Source organism: Ambystoma mexicanum, chromosome 1p, assembly GCF_040938575.1.
Source record: "Ambystoma mexicanum isolate Mex_15411 chromosome 1p, UKY_AmexF1_1, whole genome shotgun sequence".
NCBI lineage: Eukaryota > Metazoa > Chordata > Amphibia > Caudata > Ambystomatidae > Ambystoma > Ambystoma mexicanum.
In genome coordinates, this window is record NC_090921.1 from 107,049,749 (window position 1) to 107,077,017 (window position 27,269).

The 27,269-nt window shown below is 47.2% G+C and overlaps 1 long non-coding RNA gene across 1 annotated transcript in view; it reads left to right on the forward strand.

Moving 5' to 3' along the window:
- LOC138566745 (uncharacterized) overlaps positions 1-26,506 on the forward strand; it is a 210,221-nt gene extending 183,715 nt beyond the window's left edge. Inside the window, exon 2 of the long non-coding RNA XR_011302009.1 lies at positions 23,671-26,506. This is a non-coding gene — a long non-coding RNA (uncharacterized lncRNA). The remainder of the gene's footprint in view (positions 1-23,670) is intronic.
- The last annotated feature ends 763 nt before the right edge of the window (positions 26,507-27,269 follow it).

Here is a 27,269-nt window from a genome sequence, read left to right on the forward strand (position 1 = left end):
CCATAATGCTGCAATGGTGTTCTAAATCCCTACATCCGCCTCTTATGACAGGGGATAATGTAGTACTCTGGGTAACACTGTGCCTTGCTTCAGTTTGATAAAAACAGCCCCTATGCTCTTTAGTAATCCTACATCATGGGGGTTACTAGTCCATAAGTTACTAGGTACCTTCTCCGTATCCTCCTGTAAGTGTGAAGGCAATGGTGTCGCAAAGAGCATAGTGTGGGGTACCTTTCTGTGTTAAATCATAATTTGGCAGGGTATGCATATTTCAAAAATCATTTCTCCGGTTTCTTCGGCATCCTGGAATAGCTGTTAGTCAGATATGTTCCTCATTGGCTGTGTTGGGTCAATGCACAAAACTGTGCACCATTCATCCCCTTCGTCACCTGTACCTGACAGAAATACTTTATCCTTTTTCATGATCACTGCTTCCAAATCTAATGTTATGATCGCGCCTGGGGCATTTTCCTGGGTTACTGCTGCAATGAACAGAAATTCGGTAGGCACACGTAGCAGCCTATCTTTTATTCCTGGCCCCCATCCTAAAAAAACTGGCACCCTATATAAAACCAAATCTGGATGTAAGGGCACTCCCCTTGTGGTACGTCGCTGTACAGTGCTTGTGTTATTGCGGCAGCTCTAGCATGGTATATGCCTGGTGTTAAGCGCACTACGCCTGCGCCGGTAAATGCAATAGTCATAATTAGTTTACTTAGGAGATCCCTGCCCAAAAGGTTGACTGGGGTATGTTTTGAATACAATAAGGGAGCAGACACATTCTGTGTGTCCAATGTGATGGGTAAATCTTCAGTGAAAGGAACCAACATAATTGCCCCAGATAATCCATGTGTCCATTATCTTACCTACACTCCCTAATACAGGACTTTGTAGCTCCTGTGTCAACCATAAATGTGAATGTTTTATTTCCTCTCCGTACTCCTACCTGGGGTTCCTCTTCCAGGTTGGCAGTGACAGGCAGAACTGGGCACGTCAGAGCTCTCTGTGGGCTTTCCTACTGGGGATCAAGGTGTGTTCTAAGGAGTGGGTAGGGTTTGCCCCATGAAACGGTTGCTCTGGTGTAATGCGTCACTGTACCTTGTGGAAGGGATTTTTGTCTCATGGCCGTGTAGTGGTCTGGGGTGGTTGCTGCATGTATGACTGTGTGACGTTCGGTGCTGGGTACTGAATTGGCTGTGTGAGCATAGGGTGCTGAAACTGCTGCAGTGGTACTGCGGCGTGGGTTGGGGCGGGCATGGGACCTGGGGCGTATGGGGCAACTGGGGGTAGCATCTTGGATGGCGGTGATAGGTGTGCGCAAACGCTGGTTTGCTAACATAGGTGTGGTGGCCATAAGAATAGGGTGGGCTGCTTCTGCATTCTCACTGTCCTCCAAATCTAGGCCTCATCCCTCCGAAAGGTCCTACTCTGTCTCTCTGAAACCCTCCTCTTCCCCTCTGGAAACTTCCCATTTCCCTTCTGTCATCTGTGTACCCCTCGACCCATTCCTGCACCTGTCTCTGATTGGGCTGCCCTTCTGTGTTGCTACTAATCGTAGCCCCTTCCACGCTTAGTTTAGCTACCTTCTTCTGTACCAGTTTAGCTTCTGCACTTTGTGCTTGCTCCAGTATCTCCTTCGCCTTCTCCTTCGCGTATCTCCATCTACACTGATGTAATATCTGTGCCTGAATTTTAACCCATCCCTTCGCCTCAATACCATCCACCTTGTCTAAATAATTTTGCATTTCCTTCAGGAGACCCTTACGTAACTTGTGATGAACTATAGCTATATTCTTGTCCCAAGCTTCCTCTATCTCTGCTCGCCACATATCCTGAATCAGATTGATATACAGGGTGGTATCCTCGTCTGCCTTCACAGTGTCGGTCATGATTGAATTTATGTCTGGTGTGTCTGGGTATGCTACCCTCAAAGCTTTCCATATGTGTGCTCGACAATTGTTAAATGGCACTCCACCCTGATCATCACTGTCCATTTGTACCTCTGAATACCCCGCCTTTGTCCATATTGTGCATGCCTGTTCCCCCAGCAGCGTGGTGAACAAACTTTTCTTGTCCCCTACAGCTAATGTGATCCCTGGTGTCTGCTTTTCTAGTGCATATATCACTTGTCCGCCCACGCTGTGAGTGAGAGTAGTGCCTTCATTAAGTTGTTTCTTTCCATATGCTGCCTGAGCGCATAGTGTGCTCTTCCTAGTCCCTTGTGCAACAATGGGAACTGTGCCCCCGTCTTCATGGTCTGTGGGATACTCCCTCCCCTCTTGCATTTTGCCCCTGACGCTTTCTCAGCCTTGGGCCCCATGGTATCCCTGCTCTATGTCCTTCCCTTGATCTTCCTCCATTCCTCATCTGTCACCAATTCTGCTTCTGTGACCTCCACTTCCCTGTCGGTACCTATAGAGTCATAATCTACACTATTGGCACATGCGCTCCCCTGCAGCGGACCGTATGGGTCTCCCCCTGAATTGGTGTTTTCCTCATGTGTCGCTACCTGAATATCCCCGATGTCCTAGCCATCTATATTGAAAAGAATCTCTCCCACCATCCACTTATCTGCGCCATTTACTGTGCTCTGCCTCTCCCTTAGTCCTTGTGCTATCTCCTCCTCTTTTTTCTTCAGCACCGTTTCTAATTCTCTCTGCACCCTATTCTCTACTTCCATAATCAATGGGTCCCGTTTTGTATCGTTACATACCGCTGGGGTTCCCTGCCTGGGCTCGGTGGGGGGCGCATACTGGGGATTAGTGTGTCCAATGGCAGTCTGTAGAGGAAAGAACCCATAAGGAGGCAGGACTGTGGGGGTGGCGCAATGAATGTGTACTGGGTCTGTTCTCTTCTTTCTATTGTCAGGGGCATTCTCTAAATCTTCAAACATTTTACACAATTCGAGTATACTCTGCCTGATCTTTCACATTTTTGCTTTATATTTTGATGTCAGACACATATACATATGTTCAAGGACTGCTTTATCGTGTGTGCCCTCCTCGGGCCAAGATTTAAACATCCTTCCTTCGGTCCCCTGAACCCACTCGCGATGATACTTCAGGATTTTCTCCTTATACCACGGCAGCGCTGTACACATTTGTTATATTCCTTTGCAATTCTAACCTTATTTAAAACCCTATGTTTACCAATCACTGATCCAGAGGCATATTACTCCACTCCCTCCCAATGCTTCAACAACACAACTCCCCCTGCACACACCCCGAATCCAAACCCCATGTCCCAAAACCTTTTTAATCACACACTCATCAGAACACAACCCCTATCCACACAAATGGGCAACCACCACCCCACACCAGCTCACTCTTATATACAGATGTATTAACTAAATCATCACATAAAAACACAGTTATTTACACAGTGGTGTAGATCCTTCATTTGTCTCCTTTCTCTGGAGATGAGGGAACTCAACCCTCCTCACAAACCTTTCACTCTGGAGCGTAGGGATACCAGGTCCTGTCTTTCCTAAGAGGGGATATCCCACATCAATTCTTCTCTTTTACTGCTACTACTACACTACTACGAAGTCATTGTTCCCCGTTGCAGAGGAGATTCACTTTTCCACTACTCGATAACATATATAATGTCACCACGTGGTCTTTGCTCTTCTTCAAAGAGATTCTCCTTCTCTTTCTTCACACTATCACACATACTCAACCTACAACTGCCTCCCCTTTGTTGATTCTGAATGGTGCACTCATGTTCTAAGCGTTTTTCCAAGCTCTCTGATGTGGTGCCCACCTCCATTCGCCCGCACAGCTGGGCGCAACACCCTGCTCCAAGGGTCTGGCAACACGGCCTTTGTGGTCCTCCTCAGAGTGTGCACATGGACTGGTCCCTGCAAATTGGGGCAGCAACTCAGGAAGCGTGGCAGGTAATCCACTAGCCTCATGGAGGATATAGAAACATGTCAGGGTCACCAAATGAGTATGGTAGGACCAAAAACCTATTGATAAAAACAACTCCAAGGGGGTCAAGAAGTAGTGCACAGTTTGCAAGAGAAACTAAATGTTATTACATGCAAAAACGGCCAGGAGTGTCAGTCAGTCAGTAAAACTGAGAACTGCACGCAAGCTCGCAACGTCCATTTTAAGTTACATCTTTTATAGTGGAAAATCGCTAAGCAAAACATATCAGATACAACATAATCCCACGTTCCCCATTGGCTAGCACCTACACAAAAATCTAAACATCCCTATCGTTCATTACCCCATTGGTTGTGCGTATTTAAATTTAACCCCTTACAAGATTACCTAACTGTGGAGTCAACCGAAAACATTGTGATGTGATTGGTCCACTATAGTCAGGTACTTTGTTGCAACAATGGAGTCTCCTTATTGGTCTAGGTATCTTTGCCCTACTCGTGATGTGCATGCCCCCCTCGCCCTCGACAGGTCCCAATCAGGGAACAAATACGAACAACAAGGACTACCGTGCCTGGTAATACAATGGTTTCTTCATGAGACCAGACAATTTGGTAGTCCCAGCTAGCCTCTTTAACCTTGCAGCTGTACTCTTTGGCATCACCTCTTGCTACTCCCGTTTTAGAACACGTTACTTCCTTAGTATGCCTCCTGCTTTATCTCTGTTTGGGAACCAGGTGCTTTATTTAAAAAAAGCAAGCAAGGCACCGCTCTTGGGGAGGAATTTCTCATATTTATTTGCCCTATTTGCTCAGACACCTGTAGTTCAAATGGAATGGCCACTTCTCAATGGGGGCAGTATTACTCCAAACCTAGCTCAACACATTGGCAACACCTGACACCAAGCTTTGCTCTTATGAGATTCGTCCTTCACAGTGGCAGCATTAATCTAATCGTCCAAAACCAACATTCCATTCTCAGCTCCTGTGAGCTGCTCGGCCTGGCACAATAAACTGCTATCTGCGCTGCGCGTCTCCCATTCTCCATATCCTTGGCTGTCTGCACCCTCACTGGGGGAAGGATGCTTACGTTCTAATTTAATGGACAGAACACAAGCTCTGAGAGGCGGCCTAATTCTCTAGCTAACTTCTCTAAGCTGCACCTTGTACCAAGGACTAATACAAAATGGCAGAACTCCTGCTCACGCGGCACAAAGCCCTCGTGTTACTACAACACGACCCTTAACCTCACTGCTGGACACCTCCACTATCTTTCCACCTGTTACCGAACCCTTTCCTGGATATGAAATTACACCACATATTCTAGCCTCTAAATATAATAAGCAAAGTTATTACATTGTTGCTCCTTCTTGCATCATGTAAGGCTCTGAGATGCTCTCTAAAGTGTGTCCACGCACGCTAACTACAAATAACACATTTACAGGACTGCCAAAATAAACGGCAAAATACTCACACTAAGTAACGAGTTCTTCTTGCTAATGCAATATCCACAGCCTAAACCTCTTTCCGCGGTTGGGGAATTTCACTAGCATCCCAACAATGTATATAAGTGTTTCGTGCTACAGGCTGTTTTTGGTGATGCAATGAAGTTGGTTTTGTGAAAATTACTCTTGTGCACCTTTTATCAGGGTTTGTAATGCATTTTTTCATATACAATCATTGTTATGGTGCTGGTACAAACTAGGTTTGTGAAATCATTGTTTGTGACATCATAGTACTTGCCTTTTATGGGCTCTCATTTGTATTCATTATATATGTTTCACATGAATTCATTATCTGTTCAATTGATGTATAACAATATTGAATTCTTGTGTTATATGTGTTGCAGTTGTTGGTGTTATTCCAAATTCGTATCGATAATCATGAAAAAATGTTTTTCTATTGGAGTAGTTTTTTATTTTTGGATTTTGTCATTAAAGAGTTTAAAATTAGAAGGGATATGTATATCTATTACTTGGGTGAGGTGCAATGATAACCTACACATCCATTTAAACACCTTATACACTATCAGGTTTAGAATTCTCTGTGTGTTTCTGTGTGTACTTCTATATCACCCCCAGGTCGGGCAAATGCACTGCTTTGCTCGGTTCTATGTGGGTGTGGCAGTTCTTTTAGACTCTTCTTTCCCGTTTGGAGTGTAGGGTGCTGTGTTGGTTCTCTCGTTTTGCCTTCTCGTTTGTTTTTAGCCATCACTCCATGGCTTCCTAAAAGTAAAGACAAACGCTGGGCAGTAGCTGGATCAAGAGGCAAGGCTGGAGATAATGTTCTGCAAACTTAAATACTGGCACAAGGCGAGGGGCAGGAATTGGGTCCCTCTCTGCTGCCATCGTCCATTTGCTTTGGTAGGTTTGGCTCTAGATTCCTCCCTGAAAAGGCTCCCATGCCCAGCTGGGAGAGGCCTCCAACCCTTTGACAAAACCACGTCACTGTTCTTGCCACACAGTGCATTCAGCAAAAATGTCAGATGTTTCATCAGCCATACTTGATATATCCACTCTTTAGGGCCCAAAAACTATATTGATATCGGTGAGCAGGCACAGTAGATGCAGAGGGACAAAACAGAATTATATGTATACAGCAAAACTCATTAAAACATCCACAGCACCCAAAACACAAACACACCCATTTAGTCATGTGTGTATGCGGTCAGAGGCGCTAAATAAAAGGTCAAATATTGTTCAAATTACACAAAACATCTGCATCCCATACTGTGAGGAACCTGATGGCGTCCTCACTTCTTTTCCACCTGGATCCTCCTCTCAGGTGGCCAAGGAAAGGTCATCACTCTTGCATCCTGACCCTGGGGGTGGATATGTGAGGATCACTTGGGTGGAGGATACTTGGGGAGTGAGTAGAGAATGTCCTTAGGTGAGAAATGGTATCCCCCATTTCCTTTTTACTATGAACCCTCTATCCCTCAAGCCTTTATAGGCTATTGTCAGCCCTTTCCCTGCTAATCCCTAAGAAACACTAGTACACTACTTGGATGAGGAAGAGAACAACTACAGCAACACATCTTCATTTTAATAATTCACATACATACCATACTCAGCTGAGTACTGAGACGAGGAGGAGGATAGCAAGAGTAAGGCAGGATTACTGTTGCAGCAGTGAGCGGGCTAGTCCTTTTTGGACAATCATGGTGGCAGAAAGTTAAAAGCCGAAATCATTGTGGAAATGGAGGCAGCTGTGGAGGCCTGGCTACGGACTGCTGGGTGCAGACGGTCCACTCCGGATCAGCGGTGTGGCAAGTTGGGCGCTCGAGACTCGTTAGACGATGCAGAATTTGTGCAATGGAAAGTGCAGCTGATGGAAGCTGGAGGCCGGTGTTCAGACCGCGAAAGGGAGACAGGTGTGACCAAGCGAAGTGGTTGTGATCAGAAGCTGCAGGAAGAGCATGGCGGGGTGAGCAGCATCACAGAGAGCCACTGGGAGAACAGGCGAGGTACTGCACGGGAAGGAGTGAACCTGTGGGAGCAGAGTACCTTGCAGTTGTAAGGTCTGATAGGTGAATGTACCAAGATGGTAAAACACCGGGCTAGCAGGCGGATATGGAAAACAGGCAATGAACATTAATTTGAACCGAAACAAGCAGTTATATGAATACTGAACAAAGTGAAAGCAAGTTTTGAGCACTTTTGAATATTGAGTGGAGTGAAAGAAAGTTTGAAAATCTAGCTGATACCAACAACTGCATTATATGAGAAAATGAGCACTGGCCAAAGCCAAGAGAATTCAAAAGAACTGCACTATATTGGAAAATAGAAAATAGATCTGACGGAATAGCAGCGGTCTGAGGTGCTGCCATCTTGACGTCAGCCCGCCACCTCCATTCGGGAGCGAGTCCGGCCTCCCTCATTCTCTAACACGGGCCCTGTTCCTTCTGTGCTCCCCCCTGACTGAGGTTTTTGGTGTCCTGGTGTGTCTACAGCAGCCTAAAGTGTTGACATCCTTGCTCCTCTACGGCAGCCCTTGGAGCCTCCATTTGGTTTTCCCACTCCTGTGTCCCGATGGGGGCGAGACGGCTCCATGAGCCTCCTCGCCGGCACCTGATCCCTCCCCATCTACACCGTCTCACAGCGTACTGAGTCCCACCATCTTCATCTTGCCCTCCTTCACTCCCCCTCACTCAAGTGTGGACTGACTGAGGTTTTTGGTGTCCTGGAGTGTCTACAGCAGCCTGAACTGTTGACATCCTTGCTCCTCTACGGCAGCCCTTGGAGCCTCCATTTGGTTTTCCCCCTCCTGTGTCCTGACAGGGGCGAGACGGCTCCATGAGCCTCCTCACCGACACCTGATCCCTCCCCATCTACACCGCCTCACAGTGCCCTGAGTCCCACCATCTTCATCCTGCCCTCCTCCACTCCTCCTCACTTAAGTGTGGAACCAGCCTGCCTCATTCTCCAGCTCCACCTCTGCTTCTACAGTCCTTGGTTCACCCGGCACTTTTGGACTGAACGTTGCTTCTCCCTCGCTTTGCTTCCTGCTTTGGACCACCTTGTCAACTAGTGAACCTGCAGTCACTGTGGGCTGCAGCTGCCTGGGATTCCTCCATTCTACCCTGGTGCCACCTACAGCGGTCCGGCCTGCCTGAAGTGTGTTTGCCCTACAATGCGTTTGGTCTCCTCCAACCACATCTTCGAGGGCCTACTCCCTCTGACTCTAATGGTTCCTGCAGGTCATCTCTCAACACTGGTCCCGTGACCACCTGGTGGCAGTCCAAAATTGTCACCTCATTTTCCTGCCTCAAGCACCTGGACTTCTCCAACTGCAGTTTCAAGTGCCTGCTCCCCTTGACGCTTTTGGCTCCTTCCGGGCCATCTCTCATCACTGGCCCCGAGTCCACCTCTGGCGCCATCCCATACCTGGACTCCTCCAACTACAATTCTGAGTGCTTGCTCCCTCTGACTCTACTCTCCCCACCGGCCAACTCTCATCACTAGACCCGTGTCCACCTTTGGCACCATCCAGTACCTTCCCATGTCACTTTCCACACCCCATTCTTCTCCTGGTCCTACATTGCCCACCGCCTCCCCCCTTTCTGTAACTGTCACACTGGTCTCTACCCCCCACATTCCTAACTCCTACAACTACGGCCCTTCTCTACTTGTCCTTCTCTATGTCCTTTGGTATGCGATCTCCCATAACTCCCTTCCACCTCACTCTCCCCCCTCTCTCCACTCTTCCACCTTCCCCTTTCCCTCCTACTCTCCTCTCTCCTCCTTATGCCTAGTCCTCTTCACTATCCTCACCCGCACTCCTCCAGTTACCCTCCTTCCTTCTCTCACCGCCCTAACCTTCTTTACCCCCCCCACTGCCAACCACTCTACCCTCATGAACACTGCTCTCTGGAACGCCAGATCCATCTGTAATAAAACTTCAGCTACCCTTGATTTATTCTTTCACCTCAACCTTCATTTCCTCTGTCTTATAGAAACCTGGATTCCCCCTCATAACACCTCTGTCCCCACCTCCTTAACAACCTCTTCTTCCTCCTTTATTCACACCCCCACCCCTCTGGCCGTGGTGGAGGGGTTGGTCTCCTGTTCCACCCCAAATACATCTCATCCTCTTCTTCCCCAACTCCCCCCTCTTTCCCTTCCTTTGAATTCCTCTACAAGTCCTTCTCCATTCCCCACCCTATTTCCTTCCTGATCATCTATCGTCCCCCTGGCCCTCTCTCTTCCTTCTATGAAGACCTGGATCACCTCCTCTCACTTATCTCTCCCTCCCCCTCTCCTCTATCTGTACTTGGCGACTTTAATATCCATCTTCCTCCTCCCCCTCAATCTTCTCCCCTCCTCTCCATCCTCGACTCCTACCTCCTCTCCCCCTTCCCTCATCCCCTACTCACTCCTCTGGCTCCACTCTTGACCTCATCTTCAATTCCTCCTATCCCTCTCCCGTCTCTTCTCTTCTTGTTTATCTCTCAGACCATGCATTACTTTCATTCTCCCTTTCTCCTCTCTCACACTCCACTACTGCTAATCCCTCCCCTCCAATCTACTTGCGTCGTGACCTTCGTGACTTCGACGCTACCCTCTTTTCCGACACCTGCTCAGCTTCTCTTCCATCTCCCCATGACTTTGCTCTGCTCTCTGCAGACGAGGCTCTCTCTTCCCTTTCCTCTTCTATCTCCACTGCCCTAGATCAACTTTACCCTCTTTCTCCCTTTTGTCCTACTCGGAAGCCTTCTCAACCCTGGCTTACTTCCCATCTCTGTTCTATGCGGCGCCTTCTCTGGCGGTTAGAGAGACTCTGGCTCAAAACTCCCTCGCTTTCTAATCAAACCTCTTACTTTTCTTACCATGCACTTTACAACTCTTGTCTTGCAGCGGCCAAATCCTCCTACTACTCTAACTTTCTCCAGTCTCAAGCCTCCCACCCTCGTCGGATTTTTCAAACTCTCTCCCGTCTTCTCTCTCCTCCTACTCCTGATCCCACAACCAATTCCACACTTTCTTCTTCTGACTTTGCCAACTTCTTCTCCTCCAAAATCCTCACACTCTGGCAAAAAATGAACTCCCTCTCTGACTCCCCCTCTCCTCCTCCCCCCTCTCCTCCTTCTTCTTCTTCCATGTCCGTCTTCTCACCTGTTTCCCCTTCTGAAGTCTCCTCCCTTCTATCCAAAGCCCACCCCATGTCCGCCCCCTCTGACCCTCTCCCCTCCATTCGTATCCCAAAGATCTACCCTCTTCTTATCCCTTACCTTACCACTTTCTTCAACTCCTGCCTCTCCTCATCAACCTTTCCCTATGCTTTCAAACATGCAACGATTATTCCTATTCTTAAGAAAGCCTCTGCCAATCCACTCCTCACTGCCAACTACAGACCTATCTCTCTTCTACCTTTCCTTTCTAAGCTTCTTGAGCGCCTTGCCTACCCTCAACTCTCATCCTTTGTCACTTCATCCTCTCTCCTTCCTCCCTTCCAATCTGGCTTCCGTCCCAACCATTCCACTGAAACTGCTCTCACCTCTATCCTTAACTCACTCCTCTCTGCTCGACATGCCAAGCAATCCTCTATCCTCATTCTACTTGATCTCTCTGCAGCTTTTGACACTGTCGATCATCCACTCCTGCTCCATACTCTTTCCTCCTTCGGATTTAAAGGCCCTGTTTTAAAATGGCTATCCTCCTACCTCTCCTCCCGTTCCTTTGCTGTATCATGGGGAGGCCAGACCTCTCCTTCCTTTCCTCTTAGCTATGGTGTTCCTCAAGGCTCTGTACTTGGTCCTTTCCTTTTCTCTCTTTACACCTCCCTCATTGCCCCTGTCATCTCCTCGTTTGGCATTTCCCACCACTTCTATGCTGACGATACTCAACTTTTTCTCTCTTTCTCCTCCTTCTCGCCTGACCTCCACCTTAAGCTCTCCTCCTGCCCTCCCGCTTTCTCGCTCTTAACACCGAAGTCCTTTTCTTCCTCTCTAATTCTCTTCCCCCTCCCTCCCCGCCCCCTTTCATTTACTTCCCTTTCCTCCTATCTCCCCCCAAGCTCGTAATCTAGGCGTTCTTTTTCGACTCCTCTCTCACCTTCTTACAACACATTTCACTCACCTCCCACTCCTGCCGATACCACCTCTACAATATTTGCAAAATCCGTCCTTCCCTCACATTCCACGCCACCAAACTCCTAATTTCCTCTCTCATCTTTTCCCGCCTCTTCTACTGCTCTTCCCTAATCTTTGGACTTCCTGCATCTCAGCTTGCCCCTCTTAAATCCATATACCACTCTGCTGTTCGTACCCTTTATCTCCTTACCTCCCGTGACTCCATCTCTTCCTCACTCTTTCACCTTGGCTGGCTACCTTTCCACTTACAGCTAAAATTTTACTTTCTCTGCCTTGTCTTCAAATCCCTCCATGTTCTTGCTCCTCCTTATCTCTCCTCCCTTCTCTCCTTCTACTCCCTTTGTTCCGCTGACCATTTCCTTCTCACTGTACCTCCATCCCCCTGTGCTTCCTCCCGTTTCCGCTCCTTCCAACTCCTTGCACCTCTGCACTGGAACTCGCTCCCTCTCACAATCCGCTCTACCACAACCTTCACCTCATTTCGCACTTCCCTTAAAACCCTCCTCCTCCATTCTCCTCCTTGAAAACTCCCCCTCTGCCCTCTCCACTTCCCCCACCCCCCTCCTCTTCCTTCATCTGATCCCTCTCCCCCCTCTCCTACTCCTCTCTCTCTCCTTCCATTTTCCCTCGCCCTATCCATCTCCTACCCCCCCACCTTTTCCCTCTCCCCTTCCCCCCTGTCAGTTAATTGCTCTTTGCACTGTTTTGTTGAATGATTCAAGATGTAACTTTTTCTCCCATTGTTAAGTTTTGTTGTTGGTATTTGTATCTTGTTGTTCCATTGTACAGCGCCTTGGTGTAAAGTGCTCTATAAATAAATCAATCAATCAATCAAAACAAGCATTTACAATAGCAAAGAGATTTCAAGGAACTGCATGTTACAAGGAGATATGATTGGCAGGAGCCAGGATAACCCTGAGAAAGTGCAACAAGTGCATGATGGCCAGCTATGCCACGGTACAGTGTCAAGAGAGGGTGACACAAGTGACATCACTGGCAAGTTGAAGCAGTGGCCTAGTGTTCAGGAAGAAGCAAGCAATAAAGGGGTATTGTTTGTGTGACCTAAAATGGGTGGACTGTGTGGTCCGCCTACTGCGCCTAGACCGAGTGCACCCCTGTATGTAATGGTCACTGGAAGCACCCATAAAGAAGCTTGTGTTTTACAATAACCTCTTGGGTGATTCTGAAGTGAATTCAATAAACTGAACCATCTATGTGAGCTAGTGAACAGTAACAATATCATACGAACTGTGTTGATTTGAAATGCTGGAAGGATTGAACTCTTGGTGAAGGGAACCCCTGCGCCTTATGAACTATTTCGAACTTGGGAAAGGGGAAACTGATTACAAGCCAAGTGCTTGGATAAGCGCTGACCTTTATTTTGAAAACTATTCATTTCGATGCTGACATCCCTACACATTGTATGCAGTTAGATGTGAGGGCAAGTACAGGTTTTGTACACAGACAGAGATTTGCTTTGGACTTCCTGACACAGACTATCCTTAGTTTTCTTTAGGTAGGGAAATCCCATCTTAGCATAGGGCAAATTAGGCCTTACTTCATCCTGCATTTAAATTGAATACAAGTTTTGAGAACCAAACTTCAACCTGTTGTCTGTGCCTGCTTCATGATGCCTTCAAACTACATACACACTTATGTTAAGTTACGCTGGGTAAGAGGGACAAAATGAAAAATGCACAGCAAAATGAAATACGTATGAGATGATTTACCTTAGCAAACAATTGTTTGGGACGATGGACACATAGAATAAAAATAAATACTGCAACATACACAGGACTATGTTCAGTCATGTGCTTTAGGATCATAGGAAAGAACACAAAATGATAAATATTCTACAAAATGAACATCAAATATGCATTAGGGCTGCCGTACAGGCACAGTAGAGTCTGCGGGTCAAACTAAAATATTACAACGCAAAATGAAAAATATTTCCCAAAACACACAAGCACATCTGAGGGCTTCAATACACACTCCTATATAGTCACTGTGCATTAAGGTCTGAGTGACAACACAAAATAAAATATCCTGCATAATGACTGCATATAAAAATATACTGCATAATGAAATGTATTCCAAAAACCGCACATGATAATCTGCCACACCAAACATACATTAGGTACCGCAGCACACACATACACAGTAGCAAAATGGTCTTGTACCAATGACTGCCAGTGTAAGGTATCTGGATCACCATAGAAAACAATAATTCGCTTTTTACTGTTTTGCCCAAGATACAAAGACTTGAGGGAATGCTATCTGTCACCTATTTCCAGGCTAAAGGATTTTAGGCAGACTGCCACAGCTGTGGAACTATCTACAAACACCAATGATTTGAATGCAGTCTATTTTGTTTCCAAATAGGTTTTTAGGGCATGGTTACGAAAAACGCGTAATTTTGCACTGTTGTGATACATTATTAAAACAAAAATTGTATTGTGTATTCCGGGTAGGTTTTCCTTTACGTATTTTGTCTTACAATTAATTGTTGCCCTATAGATGTTTTTTGTCTTGTAAATAGTGTCACCCAATGGTATTTGTGTATTACTGTAACAACATTTTATCCAGGAATTGTACTCTGGCAGTGATCTGCTTTTAATGTTTTTGTATGCCGATGAATTGTTAGTTTTAGAATAATTTCTTCTTATGAATTGTGTGATTTATGATGCTTTATGGTTTTACAGCCGAATAAAGCTATGTTTGAACAGGGTAGGGTTGGGACAAAACAAAATCGTAAATAGTCAGGAAAAAGTTCAGCTGATCGAACGCATACTCACATATTCACTCATCCGCACAACAACACATGAACATGGTCGCATGGACCAAATGAATTAAACATATACTGGTTTGTTCACTATAAAAGGTGTGATCTTGCACAAACAAATGAGCGAGCTGGGTAAACAGTCCGGACAGGAGGAGCCCAGGAGCAGAGAGAAGCAAGAGCTGCAGGCTGGAGGAATCCGAAATGCCTAAACACTGGCCTGGTGTGGTTTAAGGGCTGCAGTGTGGCGAGGGAGCCGTGCCTCCAGGGAGCCGGTGAAGCGCTGCCTGCATCTGTCGACCAGGTTCAGGAGAGTGCTTGTTCCCTTTGGGCCGTGACTGAGGGTCAGGCGGTGAGAACCCTGACCTCGTCCCCGCATTTCATGAAGGAGCCGCCCCTCAACGCAATGCGGGAAGGAGAGTATAAAGGCTGAAAGCAAGAGCAAAGCAGAAAGTATAAAGGCTGAAAGTAAGAGTGAAGCGGAAAGTGTAAGGGCTAAAAGTGCAGCTGAAAGCAAAGCAAAACAGAAAGTTAAAGGTGACAGAGCGGAACAGAAAGTAAAGCAAAAAGCAGATCGGAGCGGAAAGCAATCAAAAGACTGATCAGAGTGGACAGGGAAAGTTAAGGAAAGCACAAGGGTGCAAGTGGCCCGTAACAGGAGAGGAGAGGGGCACAAGAGGAGTCAAGGAAAGGTGTCAGGTGCCCAATAAAAAGAATAACAGAAAAGAGGGTGCAAGGTAGCCCAAGGAAAGTAAAGGACAAGAGCCAGGGGCACAGTAAGAAAAACAGGAATAAACAGTGCAAGTGCGCACAGAAAGGAAAGAGGAAGTAAAGGGGTGCAGGAAGCATCCACAGTGAAATGAAAACAACAAAGAGAAGGGGGGAAATGGTCAGAGTGGTCGCGCTCAGGAAAAGTAAAGAGCCTGGCGTTTTTGAAATTCTCCGATTCTACCCCATAAAAGGATAGTTTGTTTGTTTGTTTATTTGTAAGGCGCACAAACCTGAAGTTATCTGGGCGCCGCCAGAGGAAATGTTACAACTATACTTTAGGCATGGGTTACAGTGATAATAGAAGGAGATATACAGGAATACATGAAAAGTATAAAGAAAGCATGAGTTACAATGGTTGTGGCACGAAGGTTACAGATGTTGTCATAGAAAGTATATATATATGATAGTCACAACAATGCACAAGAAATTACAGTATTTATATACAAGAGCAGTGTGATGCTGGAAATGCATCGGAGGGACAGGGCCTCCGTATCCTTGTCCTTTACTGCTTTTTATCGTGTGTTCTGTCGTGTTTTCCCCGCAGTTCATGTGGGACTCCTGGCGGTGCAGCTCTCTTTCTTTTGGTTTGGTGAACGGACCCGTGGGATACCCTTATGACACCCATTGGTGGGGGTACAACCCTGTGCCCCTAGTGTATGTTTTTGGGCCCCTGTGGGTGGCCCACAGAGCAGGGTATGGGCTGGTGGCAGCTCCATGCTGAATTTGACAGGTGCGCGGAGTGTCCTCCATTTTGGGATACCCCGGCCCTGCCATTGGGATCAGTTGATTCCTGATGGAAAACAAGATGGCCCCGGTGGCCTCTTGCTTTCTATTACCCATTACCTTGTTTTCCCAAAGTCCTGGGAAGCCCTGACTCTGTCCCTTCCCCCTGACTAGCTGTTGGATAGAAGTGCCATATATGGTGTTGTTGTGAAGGCCCAGTCAGACTAGCTGGAGCCTTCCCGGTGATGTATGTTGTGGGTACCTCCTGTGGGTGGGACCTGGGTGAATAGAGTGTGTGACGAATATGCATTCTGTGTTGTGGGTGTCTAGTATCTGGTGGTTGACACAATTACTGAGACGACCCTGCCGAAACCGGTATGAATGCAGCTTGGAGTGTTGAATGGCTCGGTACTGGTCCCAATACACATAACTTGTTGTGCGTGTCTGGAGAGAAGTGAATGGCCTGAATACCTCGTGTGCCTGATTGGCTGCCTGCCTGCATGAATGCCCGTAGTCGTGATTGGATGCTTGAGTGTGACCCAGCGGAATGAATGGGAGATCAACAGTATATCTGGGGACCTCTCACTGCTAGGAATCGTGTTCAGCAGCTGAAGTCCACTACGACGAGTAACTGAATTAACTGACGCTTGACCTTGAAGCCCTGCTGGACGAGAAGAATTGCTGTTGCTCTCCTTCACAATCTGAAAGCTGCTGTGCCTCCAAGGACTGACCCAGAGAGGTCCTGGTAAGGCGCCCTCTTCCCGAGCTACGAGGGACCATCGTGCACAGCTGATCTTTGCCAACGCTCCCTGGTAGACAGACCTTCGACAGGCTGCCAACCCGATACGGGGACTGCTGCGGAACTCCAAGGAGAAGCACTCGGACTGTTGTCCGCCACTGTCAACGACCGCCGTCGCCGACCGGCGCCGCTGTGCTCCCGTTTGCCTAAGAACTTCCATTGATCATATGACGCTCTCGTCTGCATCGTCATCCGCTTGTCTCCCGCTGGAGAAGGCCCGACCGCCGAGTATCCACCGGTGGGTTTCCCGCCACCTACAGACCGCAGAGACGCCGACGACTCAACGTCCTTGCTGTTATGTTATGTTATTGTGCTTATACCGCGCCAAAGCCCGTAGGCATCCAGGCGCCGCAGTTCTTCATCATCTCTTTGCGGTCCAGAACTATTGTCATCGAGGTGCCCCGCACGCCTCTTCCTTGCAGGACGCCAACGCTCTGTCGTCGACGGGCACCGCTAGGAACGAAGCGGCCACTTCCCTGCCATAGTTTACCCTGTTCACTGTCGGACATTCGACGACCCGTGACTCCTGCCTTAAAGGGAGGGCACTCAAGAAGGGCCGTCGATTCCCCGACACCAACGCCAAGTTCCCCGACACCTCTCGATGATCCGTGGCTCCCGACTGAAAGGGAGGCACTCAAGAAGGATCGGTCGGTGCATCGTCGGAGAACTCTACTCCACCAGGTACACTGGGGGGGTAAAACCTTAATAGGAAGAAGTAAGACTATCGGACAATGGGGGTCATTCCGAGGTTGGAGGTAAGGGATTACCGGCGGCTGTAAGGGCCAAGCATGGAGCTATTTACTCCATGGTGTAGTCCTAACTCGGAATGAGGGCCAATATATGGACTGGGCTTGTGCTACATATCTTTATTTACAGGTTGCCCAGGTGGGGGGGATCTCCACACAGAACTGTGCCTAGTGGTAGGGGTCAGCATTCTGCCTATTGTTTCAACCATCTTACGTTCTTTCCTATCTCTATTGCTGGTTTACTCGTTGTTGATCTGTGTGACATTTTAACTGTACAGTTGATGCACTTTAATGAGATTTGATAACATTAGTGGTACCACTCTAGACGTGTATATGTTTATCATTATTGACTTCTGTCGTGATACGCTGCTAGGCGCTTGCAGTAACCTGCATTTGCACTAACCCACTGAGCTATCTTGTGTGTACTAGAGCCTATTCGAAGCGTGGAGGAAAATGCTGACATCCACCAGGACTCTCGAACTGGGTGAGCTTGCATGCTTGCAAGGGTTTAATTGCAAAGGCCTTTTCTGAAGACATAAAACATCTAGCACAAGAGGCTCTGTGCAGCCCTTGGGAGTCAGGCATAGCTTTGCTCGTCTTCGCTCTGCGAGTCAGGTGCACTGATAAGGCAAGAATGCAAAACACAGTGCCCGAAGCCTGGGAGCCAAGACTGGCTGTTTCCAGTCTTGTAACTTTCCAAGCAAAAAACATGTTTACTGCCAGGAGGGGAGAGCCTAGAAGCTTCTCGAAGAGCTGACACGTCATGATGATTGACATGCAGCTCCTAATAAGAGAACTATACTTGGACCAGGGAGGGGGGACTCATCCTGGACTGTTGGGAAGACGCGCGTATCAAGGACAGTGCCTGGACGACCAGCTGTGCGCTATCTGGGCCGAGACTCCTAACATCACATCCCCGCTCTGGTGTAGGACTGTGGGGGCTTGGCCAGTCCTCCCCTCCTGCTGAGGAGTGCCGGGCACCTGTAGCGGCGAGGGTCCTGGGTGTGATCAGATCGTACCTTCATCTACATTTCATTAGGAGCGTAAGACCAAATAATTGCATCTGCTTAGTTTTCATTAGTCATTGTAGATAATAAATGCAAGCATCATATTCTGTGTGATTGGCTTTTTTCCAGACTGAGTTCATCGTGCTTCTTAAACCTTATTTGTGTGGGAAGGTAATTAGGAGTGATTTACTTTGCACAAAGGGCTGGATCCCAGGGAGGTGCGGGTACTGTTTATCACTACATTTGGCGCTGTGAGCAGGGTTTACGAGCACGATGCCCTTCTGGAAAAAACATGCAAAAGATGAATGCAATGGGGAAGATAGTGCACTCTGTCACATTCCAGGATGGCCGGCATCAAATGCTTGGTCGGGTGTGGCAGATATTTTGCATCGGTACTCGGCACCGAGGGCATGGGACATGCTTGAAAATGATGTTTCCCCGGCGGTAATTAGTAAGTGCTTGGAGAGTTTACCGCTTGAGAAATGCAGAAAGGAGCTAAAGGCAGCAGGAAACATAGGCTGGTTATTCCTGCAGGCGCCCAGAAAGGTGCATGAGAATGAATTGCTTAAAGATGCTCAGATTCGTAAATTAACAGACGAGATATCCCTGCTCCAAGAGCAACAAATTATTATGAGAGAGACCCTTGAATCGTCCGTTAAACGGGCTGATCAGATGGAAGACAGGTGTGCCTCTTTAGCTGTGCGTGTAGCCACGCACAAGCGCAGACAGCAGCGGGGCAATCCGTCAAAGATAAGGATTCGCACGCTAATTAGGAAAGATAACTGGGACCCAAATTTATGGTCGGGTGAAGTCAGTGATAGTGAAACTGAGCAAGCACATGACTGGAATGAGTCTGTTGAAATTAGACTTGCTGAATTAAATTGGTCTGATGAAGAGGAGCTGGAATGTGCTCCAAAGAAATGTGTTTATCCAGCACGGCCGTTAATCACTAACAAATCAAAAGGCCAAGCTGGTGGTGCAAATATTCAAAATACAAGGATTGTCCGTGATTATACACAGACAGAGCTTTTAGAGATTGCTAAGTTATTTAGACAGAAGCTAGGTGAAGCACTTTTGACTTGGTTCCTTCGCATCTGGGACACGGGTGCCGATAGTATCTTCTTAACCCCAGAGGAACTGTTAAAGATGGGTTCACTCACTACTAATGTGATGTTGGGACAGATAGTGCGCGGTGCGCTCGGACAGCAAGGTTCTCATTCCTTGTTTAATTGGCTTCAGACTGCCCTAATGAATCTGTATGGGAGTCCAATGGATATGGAAGAGAGTTGGGGCTGTTGGCAATCACTAACTGAAGCAACAAGTCAGCTTAGAGAGATGGGTTTGCAGTGTGCACTGTACAGTGCAAATTTTGCAGGGCCTGACATGGAGTTGTTTACAGCTGGCATGCGCGCACGTTTGTTAAGAAATGCACCGAGTCACATGAAGGGCGCATTGCTTTCATTGCTGGGTCCAGCGCAGGGCAAAGCCATTGGTGAAGTGGCACTTCTGTTAGGGCAACTAGAAGGGCTGGATGTACGCAAAGCAGCGCGTCTAGTGGCTGCAAACAATGATTCAGAAAAAAAGCGTGGTAAAAATGTAAAGTCTAAAGAGAAAGCTGATACTGTTGAGATTACACGCAAACAAATGTGGGTGGACCTGCTAAAAGCAGGAATTCCAAGGGAAGAGATAGATGGTAAACCCACATCTGAGCTGCTTGAGAAATGGAAGAAATTAAAAAGACAGGGACGGGAAAAAACTAAGCCCTCTGCACCCTCTGAATAGGAGGTGTTGAAGCCTAAAGTGCGAGCAAAAGGTTACCCTGATTTGGCAAAGAACAAGTGGGAGGTCCCAGACCCCATTTTTGATTGAAGGGCTGGCTCCGTCTTTGAGGTACGGTTAATAAAGAGAACTAGTCCCAGAGACAGACGCCCTTTTGTGCCACTTACCTTGTACTTGGATGAGAAAGTAAAACATGTTTTGGCTCTATTAGACACAGGAGCTGAGGTAATCATTCTGAATGGCAATCCCAGTAAATTGTCTGGTCCCAGAGTTTTGGTCAATGGTTATGGGGGAGCAGAAACTGTTGCAAAAGCCTTTAATGTAAAAATGTCAATTGGCGAGGGATTGCCTTTCACAGCAAATGTTTTGATTGCAGGTATACCGGAGTACATCCTTGGCATGGATGTGTTGTTGGGCAAAAGTGTGACTACAGATTTAGGCGAATTTGTTTTTGGCAATCGAAAAATCCATGTGAGAGTTATTAACCCCGTTGTGGTTGGGCATGCCAAATGGTCCCCCTTGCATTTACCTCCTCCTGCTGACCCAGTGTGTGTGAAACAGTACCGGTTGCCAGGAGGACATAAAGAGATTGGTGAAACTATTGAGTTATTGGTGAAAGCTGGCATAATGAGGCCGGCAATCAGTCCATTCAACTCGCCGATCTGGCCTGTCCGGCGCCCGGATGGGGCATGGCGTCTGACAATTGATTACCGCATTTTGAACAAGAAGGTGCCGCCCTTAGCTGCGGCGGTGCCAGACATCATCACCCTGATTGAAAACCTTACGAGAGAAGTGGGTGAATGGCATGTGGTCCTTGACCTGGCCAATGCATTTTTCTCCATTGATATTGACATTGAATCACAAGACCAATTTGCTATCACTTGGGGAGACAGACAATTTACCTTTACTAAATTGCCCCAGGGGTATGTGCATAGTCCCACTCTGTGTCATGGATTGATTGCCAGAGACTTAAAGATGGTGCAATTGGTTAATGTATTTATTGCTCATTACATTGATGACATCATGCTGACCAGTGTTGAGAAAGAACATGTAGAAAACGCTGCTGAAAAGTTGATCACACACATGCAAAATCGGGGGTGGGCCATAAATCCCAAAAAGGTACAGGGGCCTGCTCAAGAGGTGAAATTTCTAGGTGCAATCTGGTCTGGGTCAGTTAAGAAAATTCCCGACCCGGTAATTGATATGGTTCAGCAGATGGCTCCACCAGCAGATAAAAAAGAGGCACAAAGATTCATTGGGTTAATCGGGTTTTGGAGAAATCACATACCTCATTTAAGCCTGATACTGAAACCCATTTACAAAGTCACCAGAAAGAAACATGACTTTACATGGGGCCTAGAGCAACAGACTTCCTTCCAACAGGCTAAAGACGCATTGCAAAATTACATCACGCTGGGGCCCTTGACAAAAACTGATCCTTTTGAATTGGAAATTCTTGTCTACAATGACGTGGCTGTGTGGAGCTTGTGGCAAAAGCAAGGACATAAAAGAGTGCCACAGGGGTTCTGGTCAAGGAAACTCACAGATCCTATGACAAGATACACTCCGTTTGAGAAACAAGTTGCTGCAGTGTACTGGGCTCTAGTTGAAACTGAAAGAATCACAGGCGAGCAACCAGTGACAATTTGCACAGAAATTCCAATCATGGGCTGGGTGCGTGACACTGCTGCAAATGGGAAAAGTGGCAGAGCACAAGACGCCACTCATGTCAAATGGAAATGGTATTTACAGCAACGTGCGAAAGCTGGCCGCACAGGGGTTTCCAGACTGCAAGAACAAATGCTGGAGGCGGTAGATCTGGAAGCGATGCCTGACCCAAACACCCCTGTGGCGTTGCCAGAATCTCCCTTCAAAGTCGCACCCGCCTATGATACATTGACAGAAGAAGAACAAAAGTCTGCATGGTTCACGGACGGCACGGCAAAGTATGATAAAGGGCAAAGACACTGGCAAGCTGTCGCATTCCAGCCCCATCGAGAAACACTGCTAATGAGAGAAGGTGTGGGAGGATCAAGTCAGTATGCTGAACTGCAAGCAGTGGCCTCCGTGATTGAACAGGTGAAGGAAACAGAGACTACATACATATACACAGACAGTTGGGCCACATATCAAGGCCTGACACATTGGGCACCGGCATGGAGAAGAGATGGTTGGCAGATCAAGAACACGCCGATCTGGGGAGGGCCAGACATCTGGGAAGAGATGTGGTGCAAAGGTGAGAGGTGCAAAATCTGCATTGGGCATGTCGATGCACACATGCCCCCTGACACCTCACTGGCTGCCCTGTTCAACAATGAAGTGGACCAAATGACAAAGATTCGCCCAGTGACAACACCGCAAGAAGCTGAGGTGCTGCAAGGGATGGCGGATTGGGCACACCAAACCTCAGGGTATCTAGGGCAAACAGGAACTTATCAATGGGCAAAAAAGAGACAATTGCCCATTACCATGGATCAAGCCAGACAAGCTGCCTCCCAATGTTCCGTGTGCAGTGAAGTGAAGCACTACCCTCTGGAGAGGAAGCCTCAAGGCCCTTTGAGAAGAGGTGAAAAAGCTGCTAGCGTATGGCAAGTTGACTACATTGGCCCTTTACCGCCCGAAAATGGAAAGCATTATGTGTTGACCATGGTAGACACATACTCTGGACTGTTATTAGCTTATCCAGCCGCCCATGCAGATCAACGGGCTACCTTGCAAGGCATGGAATACCTCATCAGACACTATGGCATCCCGGATGAAATCCAATCAGACCAAGGCAGCCATTTTGCTGGACACAATATGCAAGACTGGGCACTAGAGCAAGGCATAAAGTGGACACTGCACATCAGCCGATACCCAGAATCCTCTGCTCTGGTGGAACATAGCAATGGGCTGCTCAAGCAACAAATAAAGAAGCTGACTAAGACTCACACTCTCAAGGGGTGGTCCAAACATCTGGCACATGCACTGTTTGAACTGAACAATCGTCCACTGGGAAATCGCCAGACACCCTTTGTGAGACTGACAAGTGAGAAAGTGGAATCTACAAAGACTCTTGTTGTGTGGAAAACCGACAAAGAAGCTAAGCTGCCTGTGCAAGCCACTGCAGGCAGCATTGGACTTGATCTATCTACCTGTGAAGATGATGTTATACCGGCGGGGCAAACCAAATCCATCTCGCTGGGTATTGGCATCAAATTGCCGGCTGGCACTTATGGACGCATTGCTGCACGATCCAGCCTGGCAAAACAAGGCATTGGCATATTAGGAGGTGTGATTGATCCTGATTATAGAGGACTGTTTCGGTACTTTTACATAATGCTGGTGCATCTGCAGTACCATTAACCCAATATGACCGAATTGCACAATTGATTTGTGAACAAGCAGTTGTCCCCCTAGTAGTAGAAAGCAAGCAATCTCCAGACACTACATTGAGGGGGGAAGGAGGCTTCGGTAGCACAGGAAAAAAGGTGTGGGTGCACCATCCTAACAAAAAGCCTGAGGCTGGGGAAGTGCTAAGTCAAGGTGTTGGAAGTACTTATGTTGTACTTTTGCATAATTCTGATGTGCCTGTTTATATTCCCGCTACTAGGCTCACACCACGAACATAGAGCAGTATGAAGGGGATGGGACTTGCCTTGCTGTGGGTGCTCCTGGCCTGCCAAACCAACGCTTTCTCTGTAAAGAGTGGGTTATTGCAAGACACTACATGGACTCTGAGAATCGCATGCACTACACCTGATGCTCCAGTCCTGCGTGATAACTACAACCGCACCGTAACCTGTGAGAAAAGCGTTACAAATGAGTATCCACATGGAACTGCAAGAGTTCTAGATTGGCACATTGTCGGACACCTTTTATCACTAACTCATATGACTGGCGCCTACGAGATCTTAGGTCCGAAAGTTTCAGTGAATGGATCAAATAATCTGTTTGATGTTTCATGTTTCTTTTGCCCCAAGAACTGCAATGAGTGTACTCGCCAAGAATTTTTGGACTATAACTTAACCAAATGCCTTTTATACAATTGTACGTTGAAACAGCCTCTACCAGATGGTAGTATGGTGTTTGTATCAAAAACCAATATTGTACATGGTAGGTATCCCACTTGGAGGATGGTGTTTTTCAAATCACATAAAGTGGAGACAGTCAGCATGCTAGATTTTCCAGTAGTAAGACAACATTTAAATTGCAGACATGTGATGCACGCTTCCATTATTTCAGAGGTACACTTAGACTTGTCACGGGGCAATGTCTCCTTAGTACTACCAAGCTGCTATAAATGGAGTCAATTTCTATGGCCCATCACCAAATTGCGCGTAGCTAGGGGTTTAGATTCATTGATTGCGGGTGCAGCGGGAGTGGGAACGGGGGCTTTAAATGCTTTTGACATAGAAACTGTGCGCAACAAGTTAGCCACTATGGGTTCTGATGCCAGCGGCGCTATAAAACTTCTGGCTCAGTGGGGCCCATTGATAAGTCCTACCCTGCGCAACACTGCTACAAGTATTGGCAACCATTGGAAGTGGCAGAATTTCAGCTATGAAGTCATTTTCTCTGCCATAGGGCAGATCAACAAAACTGCTAAAGACACACGATGTATTTTATGGCAAACTTTGCTAAATCAGCAGGTGTTGGCTTTCCGCTCCGAATGGGGGCGACTATCTTCAACCCACTGGCACACAGAGCTACAGTTACCAGCAAACATATGGATTAAGCCGCTTGCTTTTGATTGCATGAATAACACTCGCCATGCGTTAATGCAAGTTAGTAGGACCGCTTATGCTCTAGAAACATGGTGCCCTTTTATAGTATTGCCTATGAAAATCAATGGTTCCTGGTGGGTTCCGCAAATACGAGGGGAATGGTTAGACAGCCAAAACTACACCATCCACAGTCACACCTGCATGCCCTGGGATCAGGGCTGGGTGTGTCCCCTAACTGGGAGGGTTCCGGACCCATGCATACATCCCGTAGCAGGGGAGTGCACCTGGATGCAATACCACATAAATGGGACTGACATCTTTCAAATAGATCAGCATACAGCTTGTGTAGTTACTAATCATTCCTTGCTTATTAACAATTTTAGGTTATTAGGGAATCCTCAAGTATTTTGCGTAGATCAAGTTGTGACTATCCTAGACATTGTTACATTTGCTTAACTGGACTCTATCATATGGAGTGATTACTGCCCGGCTTCAAGCTATTAGACAGTTTGCTCAAACTGCTTGGAAAGATTTCCAGACGCTAGCTACCTCAGCTATTTCTGCAGAGTACAAGCTAATAATAGACAGAAACCAATTCATCAAAACTGCTGACCATCTGCAATCTGTTACTACTCACCACTGGTGGGATATATTCACTGGATGGTCTCCCTCCTCCACTAAGCTGCTTAATATAATACTGCACCCATTGCTGTGGTTGCTGATTTCCCTAATATTCATACTTATCGTCTTCATTGGGCTCTTGCGCAGAATGTCTTTCCTTTATACTAGAATGACTGCGCTAGAGAAACGCTTAATTGGCCTACAGCACACTCTGCATGCTTCCAGGTCATGGAACTGAGTCAGCATTTTCAGGCCTCACTTCGAAAGAGGTGGAATGTCGTGATAAGCTGCTAGGCGCTTGCAGTAACCTGCATTTGCACTAACCCACTGAGCTATCTTGTGTGTACTAGAGCCTATTCGAAGCGTGGAGGAAAATGCTGACATCAACCAGGACTCTCCAACTGTGTGAGCCTGCATGCTTGCAAGGGGTTAATTGCAAAGGCCTTTTCTGAAGACATAAAACATCTAGCACAAGAGGCTCTGTGCAGCCCTTGGGAGTCAGGCATAGCTTTGCTCGTCTTCGCTCTGCGAGTCAGGTGCACTGATAAGGCAAGAATGCAAAACACAGTGCCCGAAGCCTGGGAGCCAAGACTGGCTGTTTCCAGTCTTGTAACTTTCCAAGCAAAAAACATGTTTACTGCCAGGAGGGGAGAGCCTAGAAGCTTCTCGAAGAGCTGACACGTCATGATGATTGACGTGCAGCTCCTAATAAGAGAACTATACTTGGACCAGGGAGGGGGGACTCATCCTGGACTGTTGGGAAGACGCGCGTATCAAGGACAGTGCCTGGATTACCAGCTGTGTGCTATCTGGGCCGAGACTCCTAACATCACATCCCCGCTCTGGTGTAGGACTGTGGGGGCTTGGCCAGTCCTCCCCTCCTCTGCTGAGGAGTGCCGGGCACCTGTAGCGGCGAGGGTCCTGGGTGTGATCAGATCGTACCTTCATCTACATTTCATTAGGAGCGTAAGACCAAATAATTGCATATTCATCTGTGGTTGATAATTGGCATTATATAGCTTGCACTCTCTATTTCCATATTATTATAAATTGCTGCTTAGTTTTCATTAGTCATTGTAGATAATAAATGCAAGCATCATATTCTGTGTGATTGGCTTTTTCCAGACTGAGTTCATCGTGCTTCTTAAACCTTATTTGTGTGGGAAGGTAATTAGGAGTGATTTACTTTGCACAAAGGGCTGGATCCCAGGGAGGTGCGGGTACTGTTTATCACTACAACTTCCAAGTACAAAGTGCGTTATTGTGATTGTGTACATACCTTTGAATATTAATTATATAAAGACTGTGTTTTCAGTAATACAGTGTGTGGACATTCCTTTGTGGGGGTTCGGGGACTACACTGTACTTAAGAACCAGCCCGCATCACCTCCTGAGAAGCTAGGCCTTGATTGCTCGACTACGTTACCAATAATAGAGAATTTTGGCTGGGGTCCTCTGTGCCTCTCCTCTACCATATAGAGAGCGGACGTACAGGCACCCCCTACCGGTCATTACACTGGTGGCAGCGGTGGGATGCTTATCGTTTTAAGACTCAGTGTATAACCGTGCCACTTACAAAATATCCACACTTTATTCGATTAAGGTTTGGGTGTGTACAAAATAACTGCATTACAAGCAATGGAGTCTATTGCCAATGGTAAATTGACTCAGATGAGCTTAGAGGCTCTCCAGGGTGCTTGTGAAGCCAGGGAATTAGACTTTGTGGATAAGTCTAGTGCTGAGCTGATAGCTGCCCTGGTGGACTACCAGACCGATGGTGAAACTCTTGATGAGGGGGGAATGCAACCAATGAGGACTCTGCCCCTGGGGTTTCTACTGAATCTGTTCCTGGGAATGCCGCCAT